At 36.0% G+C, this 12547-nt stretch overlaps 1 protein-coding gene across 1 annotated transcript in view; it reads right to left on the reverse strand.

The window, feature by feature from the left end:
* LOC140142978 (uncharacterized) overlaps positions 1–12547 on the reverse strand; it is a 109026-nt gene that overhangs the window by 47341 nt on the left and 49138 nt on the right. Inside the window, exon 3 of the mRNA XM_072165004.1 lies at positions 10539–10599. The gene's annotated coding sequence lies outside the window, so the exon portion shown is untranslated. The remainder of the gene's footprint in view (positions 1–10538; positions 10600–12547) is intronic.

Consider the following 12547-nt stretch of genomic DNA (forward strand, 5'->3'; position numbering starts at 1 on the left):
ACAATTGTCATGTCCGGTTTTAATATTAATTCATGTTTCTTTTAATTTTTCATATTTTATTTTTACTTCCGCTTTCTTGCATGTCATACCATCTTTATTTCATCTTTCCCCTTTAATAATTCATAACCCAAGGAAATTTACTCTTAATGTAGGCCTAGGCCTACTCCCAAATAACACACGTTGGTTGGAATGAGTTTCTTTTTAGTCATATTATCGGTCGGCACAACATTGAAAAATCAAAAACCTTTTCGACTAATTCAATTGGACAATTTTAAACACCTAGGCCTAGGCCTATACATGTTTTTTAAAAAGAAAAAGAACATGGAAAAGATTAAAATCGTTCCCATTTTCCTTTTCTTTCTCATGAAATTATAAGTCAACACTGTGAAAAGAACTGAACTGTAGTGTAGCCCATCCTTTACGGCACTGACTTTGGCCAAATTGGAAAGGTTTAAATTCGGAGGGTCGGCATTTCTTGCATATTAAATAATGGATCAGGCCCATGGATCAAGGACTCAACCTACAAAGTAAACATGGTAAAGAGGTCAAATCTGGGGATGGACTTTATTGGAGGGGTGAACGCATTGTTTAGGCCTGCTTTATTTGAGACTGAAGGGGCGAACCGGGACACCCCCCACACACACACACCGATTTACGGTGAAGGATATACTGTACAATAAGGGACAATTTGCAGTTGATGTTTTTGACAAAAACAAGATAACTTAACATGCTTAACAATGTAGTTTGGAGGCCATTATAGGCCTAAATGAAAATGAAAACGTGCCTATTCACACAGAAGGGTAGGTCTATTCGAGCCCCTGCACCAAATTTATTGAGGGGGCTGAGCCTATGTAATTTTGTTGACAGAACTGCACCACGAGAGTTTATTTTAAAAATTAACAGGTTTATTTGTTTAGTGCAAGTATATATTTTCTCCCGACATTATACATTGGGGCCAAAGTGTTTTGTTTATAGGGCTATATATCGAAGGAAATGGCTTCTAAATCTACGACCTTTATTGGTCATACAGTAGGCCTACATCATGCTACAAAGAGTGTTTCAAACGTCACACAAAAAATGCTTTAAAACAATTAATTCATATCTATTCAAGTTTATAAAAAGGTTATAAATGTAAAACATCTATAGGCCTAGGTTAGGAAAAAAAAATAAAAATAAAAATAAGACAAGCGTTCAAAACATTTTTGAAAACCAAAAGCTTTTATCTTAATCATGTATCACGCATGGTAATAATTATGGGAAAAGTTATCCAAACAAGAAATAAAAAATTTTCTGTTTGAAATTGTCTTGCATCAAAAGCATTTGCTATTATAGGCCTACAATGTACCCAAACTCGAAAATTGACATTTTGACATCGGGTTTATAGGCCTAGATGGTCGATCAGCATCAGAGACATTAACATTTTTGACATCGAGTTTTAACCGTAGATGGTTGAATAGGAATAGAGTACATTTGAAATTCAAAACGCTTTTAATCGTATTAAAAAATAAATGCTTTACGCTGTCCATGCTGTTAAAATATGTATTGAATATTTCGTTATTCTAAGAATTAGGCCTACTTTACTTAAAACAAACAAGGTTTAAAAATTGTGGGTATTTTAAGGATATATTCATGAGGGTCTAAGTAGGCCTATCCCCAATCATATTTTTCAGTGTTTTCTTTTCTTGTAAACTAGAGCCTAAAAGTATTTTCCCAAGAGCCTCGGATCGGGTTCGGAAAAGTTTGAAAATAAGGGTTTAATTGATGCCCATTATTTTGTGTGGGAATAGGCCTAACACTCTGAACATTCACAGAGGTAGGCCTAAACCATGACTGTCGAAATAAACTTTATAAAGGAGGCAGAAAAAAACCATATTAAAAAAATAAATGCTTTACGCTGTTCATGCTGTTAAAATATGTATTGAATATTTCGTTATTGTAAATATTGAGAATTAGGCCTACTTTACTTAAAACAAACAAGGTTTAAATTTTTTTTAAGGATATAGGCCTATGCATGAAGTAGGCCTATCCCCTATCATATTTTTTAATCAAGTCTATTATAGGCCTACTTACAACAAAGCTTAAAGACCTTAGAGTGTTTTCTTTTCTTGTAAACAAGAGCCTTAAGTATTTTCCCAAGCGCCTCGGAAAGTTCGGAAAGGTTTGAAAATAAGGTTGCCTGTGTGAATAGGCATAACACTCTGAACAGAGGTAGGCCTAAACCATGACTGTCGAAATTAACTTTAAAAAGGAGAATGAAAAAAAAACCGTCGGAGGGTTGAATCAACAGCTGATCATCATCAACGTAAATAAGCAAATTTGAGTAATCGATAGCAACACTCGTTTCCGTTTCCAGGGTCGATGGTTCATCGCCGACGCGACGACTCATGGATGTCGACTTTTACCCATGATGCTCTGCGCGAAGTAGATCAGCCAGGCGTGATCGTAGGTGGCGCGCTGTATTTGGAATCGCGTCAATTGCATTCACCTTTTCATCACATTTGATACAAATGTGTGCATTATGAAGCATGTTGCAAGTTGAGAGACTTCCTATTGTCCTTCCTGTATAGGGAAAAACTTCAGGTCATAACTTTGTGTGTTTGTGTGGGTGGGGTGGAGCTGAGTAGAGGTTAGTTGTTTGACCCTTTCTAATCAACCAAAATTAAATCAACCACTTGAAAAGAACTACTCTGTTGGAATGTTGGATGCAAGTTGTAAATGCTTTGCTGTTATTATGCAGTTATGACCTTCTTATATTCAATCTGCAATTTCTTTTCATTTCCAAACCTCCCAAGCAGAATTTCAGTTTCACATCACAAAAACAAATTTTGCAAATTAAATATTGTCAAAAGATGACTGCAAAACTGAAATATCAAAATATTTTTGAGACATCATACACACACTACTCTCACTTTCTTATGTACACTGATTATCCAATGACCATGTACTTCATTTAAAAGTTCCAACAGCCTGTGTAACTACAATCGAGCGGCTGAGAACCAGAACAGGCTATGTCCAAAATTGATGTTTTGAGTTTGATTCTTCCTGCAAAATCAAAAATACCAGCAAATAAAAAACCTTATTGTGACATAATTTATGTGTAAACATAATAACATAGTCATATCTGCTACAGTGATCATGTCCAAGTTCACACTAAAATGGTAAAACAAATTCAAATAACCTTTATAATAAACTGGACAATTTAAACCTTTAAAATATATGACTCAAGTGAAAGTTCACAAGCAATTGAAAGCCAAAACACAAATAAAATTTTAATCCAATCTTGATCTAATTCTGATCTGAAATTATCCTGAAGTTTTGAAAATTAAAGCAATTTGCATGAAATGTTATCAAAGATTAGATCAAGGCTATTACCTTTCTATTTGAAAGTTGAATTTTATTAAATAAACCACCTTCCAAAAAGCCATGGGTTTATATCAATCCAACCTTTTTGGGTTTTTTTTTTTTGGGGGTCTTGAGGGGGAATCTGATTTTTTACTTGAACCATGAGGTTATAGTTAAATGGAGAAAAATGGAGAAAATTAAACCGTCCCTATGTAAGATCACTGCTCTTACAGCAAGTCATTGCCCTTAAGGTCCATGACACACATTATAACCTATTTGGCAGCATTAAGACATGTTGAACTATACAGGCTCAGTACCCTACTCAGCCTACTCCTCCCACACTCAAAAATCGAAAGTACACCATCGTTAGACAAAAAATTCCAAATTTGGGCATTCATACAAAAAGTCAATTTTAGGATTGTTGTACCATTTATAGGCTTACAAATATTATAGGTTATCTTGTTCCCCTGGCTTGTTCCCAACCATGCCCACATGTAGAGCCAATCATTCCAATTGTAAAAAGTAGAACATCCAAACAAAGTAGCAATAATTTACGTCACTTTCTTAGCACATCATATGACATCTATTTCCGCAAATTATCATCCTATGACAACCCAAGCAACACTTCGCAGACAACATGTAATCCTCTGGATTCCTTGATGTACAAAAACAATATACAGGGTGGCTCAAAGAAAAATCTATTTGCCTAACTTTTTGCTGTGCAGGGCCTCAATTTCGTGCCAGTTTGCGAGAATCAAAAAAACATCTGGGTCACTTTACTTACTGCATGATTCAATGAAAGGAGCATATGATCTATATAAAGGTGAATTATTAAACTACACAGATTTATTAACCATAACCACTGGATTTGTACATTGTACATACTACACTGCTATGTATATTATCTCACTTATTACATGAGAAGTGAAACAGAAACAGTAAGTTTCCGACTTTGATGTCGACTCATTGACAAGTGCCCGGGGGCCACTCGAATGGTGAAGGGGGGTATCAGGCGCGTCCGTAAATTCACGTAAAAAGGGTATTTTTTCAGACTAGGGCACGTTACGTGCGTAACGTGAATAGGGTATCAAATCCATGTAAAATTGGTGTAAAAGGGTATGTTTTTGGAGCTCTTACGTACTTAGGGTAGTTTTGGCCCAGGGTTTTGCCAACGGACTCAATTCTTTCGACGCTAGGCACTTAACCCATACCAAACTGGCAAAACTATACATCATTTTTCTCCCGACTTTCGTTGATGCATGCACATTAAAAATTATTTAATAGGCCTCTGGAAACCATCTTGTTGTAGCCTACAACAAGATGGTTTCCAAATAATTTTCTCCTGCACATTAATATTTTTATAACCATCTAATACTATGTCTTCTGAAGGTATTCAGTTAACTATTTAGCTCTAGTGGTGCAAAAGAATAAGACTACACGATGGTTTCCGACTGCGTTATTCTCCCGACTTTCGCATGATGCATGCACATTAAAAAAAATTATATGGCTCAGGACTACAAGATGGTTTCCGAAATAATGTTCATCCGACTTGCTGATTTTTCATGCACATTAATATTTTACTTAACCATCTAAATGCTATGTCTTCTGAAGGTATTCAGTTAACTATTTAGCTCTATTGGTGCAAAAGAATAAGCCTACAACATGGTTTCCGACTACGTTATTCTCCCGACTTTCGCATGATGCATGCACATTAAAAAATTATATGGCTAGGCCTACAAGATGGTTTCCGAAATAATGTTCTTCCGACTTGCTGATTTTTCATGCACATTAATATTTTACTCAACCATCTAATGCTATGTCTTCTGAAGGTATTTAGTTAACTATTTAGCTCTATCTGTGCAAAAAATTAAGCCTACAAGATAGTTTCGGACTTTGTTTTTCTCCCGACTTTCGCATGATGCATGCACATTAAAAAAACTATATAGGCCTACAAGACGGTTTCCGAAATGATTTTCTTCCAACTTGCCGATTTTTTATGCACATTAATATTTTTTATTAACTATCTAACTGCCACACATGCTTTGTCTTCTGAAGGTATTTAGTTAACTATTTAGATCTATTTGTGCACAAGAATAAGCCTATACAAGATGGTTTTCGACTTTGTTTTGTCGTGACTTTCTCATGGTGCAGCACGGGCACATTAATATATTTTATTTAACCATGCATAGACAACTGCTAGTATTCTAATTGACATTGACACTTGACTGTTTTAATGATGTATTGATCAATGATTTTCTGAAATTAGTGGGTTGCCAGCCCTATATTCATTTAAATTAATAATTGATATTTATACCAAAAAACGATGTTTGACCACTTTACTGATGTCCTATTAACTCCAAATTCAAAACCTGGTTGTTTGTTTTTTTTTTTTTTTTAGCCAGTTGCCAAATTGAATAAATTAATAAATTTAGGACTTACTTTTTTAGGGATTTTGCCAACTCAAATTTTGAGAAAACATAGTTGTGCATCCTTAAACTATTGTTTTCATGGAGGCTACTATACTAGTACTATAGGTAAGCTCTGTGAATAAGTGACTTGTGATTAAAAAGCAAGCTCTTGGAAACCTTAAATTTCTCTGTCAGACGGCGGAGCTCTGTCCAATTTTTTCAGAAAAGCTTTATTTTAAAGAGCTCTATCTCTTGATACAGTTCATATGTACGTGGGGGCTCAGTTTTCAAGTTATGAACCTTTGAAGTTGACACTTTTACATTCAACATGTTCAAGCTTTTCATAACATGCATTTATTTAATAAAGGAAGCAAAAACATGTTTTTGGTCCAAGTTATTTCCAAAATTGACCAAGGCAACATCTTCTTATGGTTAAAAGCACCTGTTTCTGAGTGTTGTTTAGGGGTAGGCTAATAATTGCATCAATTGTTTAGGGTTAGAGAAAAGATAACTACTTGTTTAGGGTAGCAAATCACGCTACTTATACTTGTTTAGGGGTGCAAATTTCAGTCTCAGCAATACTTGTTTAGGGTGCTTTTTGTGAGTCCACGGACGCGCCTGATACCCCCCTTCACCATTACAGTGGCACCCCCGGGGACAAGTGTTCAAAAACATGTGTACTGTCTAGTGTCTACACCATTTATTAGAACCTGGGAAGATTTGCTACATATCCCAGCAAAGTTGAAGCTGTAATTTAAGGATATTACTTGTGGGATCCATTTCCTCTCCTTCCTGCAAGGATTCTTATAATGTTCTCAATAAGCATGTCATTGCAGCATGAAAGAACATTCATTTTTACGATGAATAGTATCACATTGCCATGATAAGAGTTACTACATTAAGACCTGCAATACGTATCAAACCCATCATCAAATGATTGCAAGTTCCACGATGTCAATCCATCCCCTCCCCTAACCAAAAAGAAGGAAAACATTTCTTTTTAGCTTTAAAACTCATTTTGACAGAATAACGTAAACGCTACCCATGATCCTAACCCTAATAACATACTTTACCTACATACGCTGTATGCCTCACATGGAAATGTTTCATAGATCTCTATATTGTACAGCACCAAGCGCGGAATCGGGGGGGACTGGACTGTCCCTTTTCACTTCTGTATTTCACACCCAGCACTTGATGTTTAAACCAATAATTTATACAATAACACTAACAGTGAAAAAGTGGCTTCAATTGGCCTATCATTTCGCAAATTTTATATTTTCGACTTTTTTCTTTAAACTAAAATTTTACACAATAATAGTGCCAAAATGGTCCACAAAAGGCTTCAATTGGGTCTTCATTTTGCAAAGTTTTAAACATCTGAGGGAGGCACATGCCGTCTTTTTTTTTTTTTTTTGCTTTTTCAAACTAAAATTTTACACAATAATAGTGACAAAATGGTCCATCAAATGGCTTCAATTGGGTCTTCATTTTCCAAAAGCTTCTCCCTTCTGAGGAGGGCACATCCCCCCTCAGACACCCCCCTGCGTTGCGCAAGCGGCCATTTTTCAAATTTTATAATTTGTTTCTCAAATTGGCCTCCCCTCTGACTGCTTTCTATATCCGCCACTGCACAGCACTGGAGTTACTATCCGAAGAGGACAGTTCAAAGCTTCTCTCTCTTAAAGTTGCAGAGAATTAAGTTGTCTTAAAAGGATCAAGATCAAAATTAAGACTTATGCTTCATCATTATTTAATAACAAATTTGTCAGAAAATAAGGCAGAAAACTATCAGGTTAATCCTGCATAAATCACCGACCTACATAATGATGACCACTAGAAATCATAATCACTTAATAGTATGGAAAGGAGGGAGTTTCCCAATATTTTCACGGTCAACTTCAGTTTGTCAGAACGTTGCTTGTTAATTTCTTGACAGACAAAATTAGGTCAACCTTCTTGACAGACAGACTGAACTTTCTCCTTAAAAGTCAATAGTGGATCTTTTTGAGTGGCACTACTGAATACATTATACATGTAGGTTTAGGATCTTTCACAGTGATATTGAATACTTTTTAAAATAATAGGATTTATCAAGTTATGGAATTTTATTTTTTTCAGTAATACCATGAAGACTACCATTGGCTAAAATGTATTCAAGGACCATACAAATTGCATCATATTAATATAGTCTTGTAGTTCCATGTGATGATTGTTGTAATGGGCTATTCCAGTTGTAATCCATACACCCTACAGTTTGTCCACTCTGAAGTACAAAGTGACAACGCGTGCGTATACAGCCATTAACAGTGCGCAGTGCTGCGTCTCTGCTGCAGGTATGCGTGCCTTCAAAGTCGGCACAATGTGTGCGTCCGCGTCTGTACTTTGTACTTCAAAGTGGACTGACTGTATGGAAGACACAGCCCTTATCACCCACACAGAGGGTGTATATTTCAAATGGATTCACCCATTCAGGTAACCCCATTTAAAATTCACACACCCTGTGCGGAAGATTACATGGGCAAAACATTTAACACTTTGTAACTTGACTAACTTCAGAATACATACAACGAGTACATTTTGAATTTCTACAATTCACCCCAAAACAGCTGAGCATTAATTTCATATATTTTAAAATAAAATCCTACACATGAAATTAATAACCTAAAATAGCTTTCAATTTAAAAAGAATAATGTCATGTAACTTTTGCACGTTACTGAAATCTTAACATTTCATGTTTTGAGAAATCTGTTTCCTTTTGGCATGACCTTGGATTCAAATTCTGACATTCTAAGTCTTGCTAAGCTAAACAAATTCATTTCATTCAAACAATTTAAGTCTCATTTGAGTGCAAAAGGACCCTGTTGCAACTGCTAGAAGACATAGACCATAATGGCCTCATCCCAAAGTCATAGTTCAATAACCTCAATTAAACAGCCAAATTTGACCTCAAGTTGCAGGGTATGAGTTTTTGTATCCAAATTTACGGAGGTCGTTCAATGAATATACAAATGTATTGGGGTTAAAGAACTGTGCCCTGATTATGCAAGCATGTTGTGGATCCTAGTGCATGTGGAAGTGGAGACTTGTGAGATGTGATCACGCTGGGAAGTTCCACCTTTCCTAATATTTAAGTTAAACATTTCCAGATTATTGAGGAAAAGCTGTCACCCTGTCCCAGGGGTAGAGGTGTCCCAGGGGATTTGACAAGGCACATGACGATTAGCCGGTTATTTTAGGATGTCATAGGGAAGTATTTGGCTGTGTAAAATGTTGATGCGATAGGAGATCTATGTTGACTTGAAAGCTTAATGTTAACTATCCAAAATTAGTTGGGCAAAATCCGGGGGTCACACACATGTAAAGATGGTACGGTATGTGCAGCAATCAAGGCTCCCTTTGTCAGGCTCTCCGGCAGTTCCTTAAGACCCACATTTGCATCATGCTCCAGTTCATTGAGTATCATACTCTGAAAATGTTAGCTCTTGAGCTCAAATTTGGGAGAAAATTAAATTTTTTAGCTCCAAAGCCTGTAATTTGGCCCAATTTTAGTTCACAGACCCTCAAAAATACGTTGAAATTTCAGTTCATCATTCCAAGCCTCTATTTTGCCCCAAAATCAGTTCTTATTTCCCAAAGTTTGGTGCTTCGCACAAGCACACCCCCTACCAAAATTTAAGTTGAGTGCCCCCCCCCCCCGGGTAAAATTCAATTTCAACTGCAGTAAACAAGCAGGGTTATTTTTCAGAAAGGCAAATTATCTGTCTTGCCTTTCTATGCCACAATGAAATAATGTTTTTACAGACATATCAAACAAGTTGGAAAGTCATTCTTTGAAAGTGCAGTGGAACCTTTTTTTTAAAGCTCTGTATGCAACAAATGTCATGTCCATTATATCTTGCACTAATAGAGTGAGAAAGAGATAGACACTTAGGCTGACAGAAAGATTTACACTCAGACAGATAAACAGACATATAGGGAGACAAACAGACACACAAACACACAAATGACAAGATACAGGTTCAACAAATATTCTTTGGGACATAGCCAGACTGTCACTGTATGTCACCAATTGCCCTTTTCTGTGCCATTTTTACCAAGTCATGGTGTTAAAATTAGGTTCTGTGATCCAACAAGATATATCTGCTTCCCAAACACTTGATAACAAAATGTCATGTCTGGAATTAATTTTGATCCCAGCTTAAGTAAGCTGATTCAATTTAAATCCATGATGCAAACTATTTGTAGAGAATACTGGATAAAATAAGCTCTGGTAAAACTTCTGCAAGTTGTACATGACAACTGCTTTGAACAGATACAGATCATAAGCTTACCTCCTGGAACATTAACATGAAACTGGTACCATTCCGCAACATAAGCAAGGAAAGGGGTCATCTGACCAAGGGATGCATAATCTTGGCTGCCTCCATAGAAAGTTAACTATCACATGCTTTGTTACAAATGTACATCAGGAAAGCAAAGGTTATGAGAAGACACCTCATATCTGCCTCCCCTAATTAATTGTGTTCATCGTATATAAAAGGCCAGTACATAGTCCAACATCTTTCCAAACATTTGTTTCCATTGCAACAGATATGTCATTTTAGGTTGTCCATAGCAACAAGTGATAAGCTTTTTCAGGGCTTTGTTCTCATTCTTGATGTCCTAAACAAAATTTAACCACTGTGTAAGATACCAATGGAAAATTAGCCGATTTGACTCTGTTGCAATGGAAGACGCCAGACTATATGCTGGGTATTGCTGGCTTTAAAGCAATTCAATCCTACCTTATTAAAACTGCTTAATTGTATCAATATAATGTAGGTCTTGAGACTGTTAGCTGTGAATCTGAAAAGAACAAAGAAGGATTCATTGAACAGTAAGTTATACAGTGAGAAAGATAGGTCTTTTAACACCTGGGGAACTCCTTAACCTTTGTACAAATGGAAATTGGTTTCATTACATACATGACGGAAAGTAGAAATGTTGGTGTATCCTTCCTGTAAAAAAGAACATAAGCAGCTGAGACTTTTTTTGGAGGGACCAGTTTTTAACCAGCCAGCAAAGACAGACTAAACATTTATAGCCAAATTCTACCCCTAAAACTAGCTTACTTCTTTAAAATATACAAATAGTTACAAAAATTAAGCATTGTTAGAAAACTTTTTTTGAGTCAATCCCACAATACTTGTAATGTGATTAACTTACAGGCTGCCGAAAAAAAAAAAAATCTTGTAAAGTATCATTGAGTGATCATATACACTTGACAGATACATGAGCTCATTCAATTCAAACAGGTTAATTAAGTTTGGTAATTAATTTCCCATCACCATTAGCTGCTTTCCTGAATTAACACCTTATCTCCAAGCATATCTAATATATCATCAATTACTTCTGTTTTGCTTTCTCCTTGTTCAACAGGGTAGCACCATAAGTCCAAACATTCACACCTTTTACATTTTATGAGTCCAACTTTCAACCATTATACATTTTGCATAACTGCTATACAACTCTTTCAAGACCATTTCCCTGTTGTGCCCAGCTCTTCATTTTGCCTCATCTAATACAGCCTTAATACCCCTCTAGCATGTCTGGCACTCCATTACACTGCAGTCTTGATATAAAATACTACAAAACTGATACAAAAAACATGTTTATAAACACAAACAATTAGACATCTAATACATTGACCTACATATTACCAGGAACTGTGTGATATTACAAATATTTCATTTTATAGGGATTACATTCTGCACACTTCACTTTATGTTTTTGATCAAATTGTATTGATATTTGACATTTTATATGATAGTGGCTATCACCTGAACCCCAAATGAATCAAGACTGGAATGTCATATTATCATGTAGAACAAAGTTTAAAGTGTGTATAATATCACGGTGTGTCACACTATGTCACATAATCATTGAGAACAAAGTCTAACATAGACACCACCATGTGTCAATCAATAAACAAAATAATTATATACTTGTTATTTATAAACAAAACAAATTGTTTTAAAATCAAAGCAGCTGTATATCACACAGTATTAAATCTTTACATTTGCCATCCATAAAATATGATTTTTTTTTCAGCATCTCAACTCAGCAAGCCATAAGGCTGCGATCACATTGAAGTATACTGTATACGGTATTCGCTATACGATATACGCTCATTCAATTAGGCTGAGTTCACATAGGAGTATCCTATGTGAACTCATACAGTATACTTCTATGTGATCGCAGCCTTAGACAAGAGTACACATTTTTCAGCGAATTGACATTGTTGACTATTATATAGACCACTTGACATCAATGTTTATCAACAAAGGCAAGGGATTGGTCTTTCGATATGCTCGAATGAACCGCTTTACTGTTCAATGGCTTTCTTGTACTATATGAAATGTGGTGGGAGACTTAAAATACACATGCCCTAAGCAAACTACGATGCGCGCACACACTGCAGGGCAAAGAACAATGGAAAGTGCCATAATGCGTGCGCATACTGCCGGGCAAAGACGTCACATGTCAAGTGGTCTACCGTCTATACCTGTATGCTACACAAAAACTCCTGTTGCAGCCATCAGGCCTTTGACCATGTCTTGATATTTGAATTTTCTATAACAACGCCTAGGGTATATTATATTGGGACACCCTGGAAGATTTGAGAAAGTGAGTAATCTAGCATCATATGTTTGGGTGAAAACATTTACAAGAGTTCATCATTTTCAGAACTGATTTCAAACAGATACCCTGGATGACTAACTGTCAAAGTCCTGAATAAATAAATAAACACCTC

Source organism: Amphiura filiformis, chromosome 20, assembly GCF_039555335.1.
Source record: "Amphiura filiformis chromosome 20, Afil_fr2py, whole genome shotgun sequence".
Taxonomy (NCBI): Eukaryota; Metazoa; Echinodermata; class Ophiuroidea; order Amphilepidida; family Amphiuridae; genus Amphiura; species Amphiura filiformis.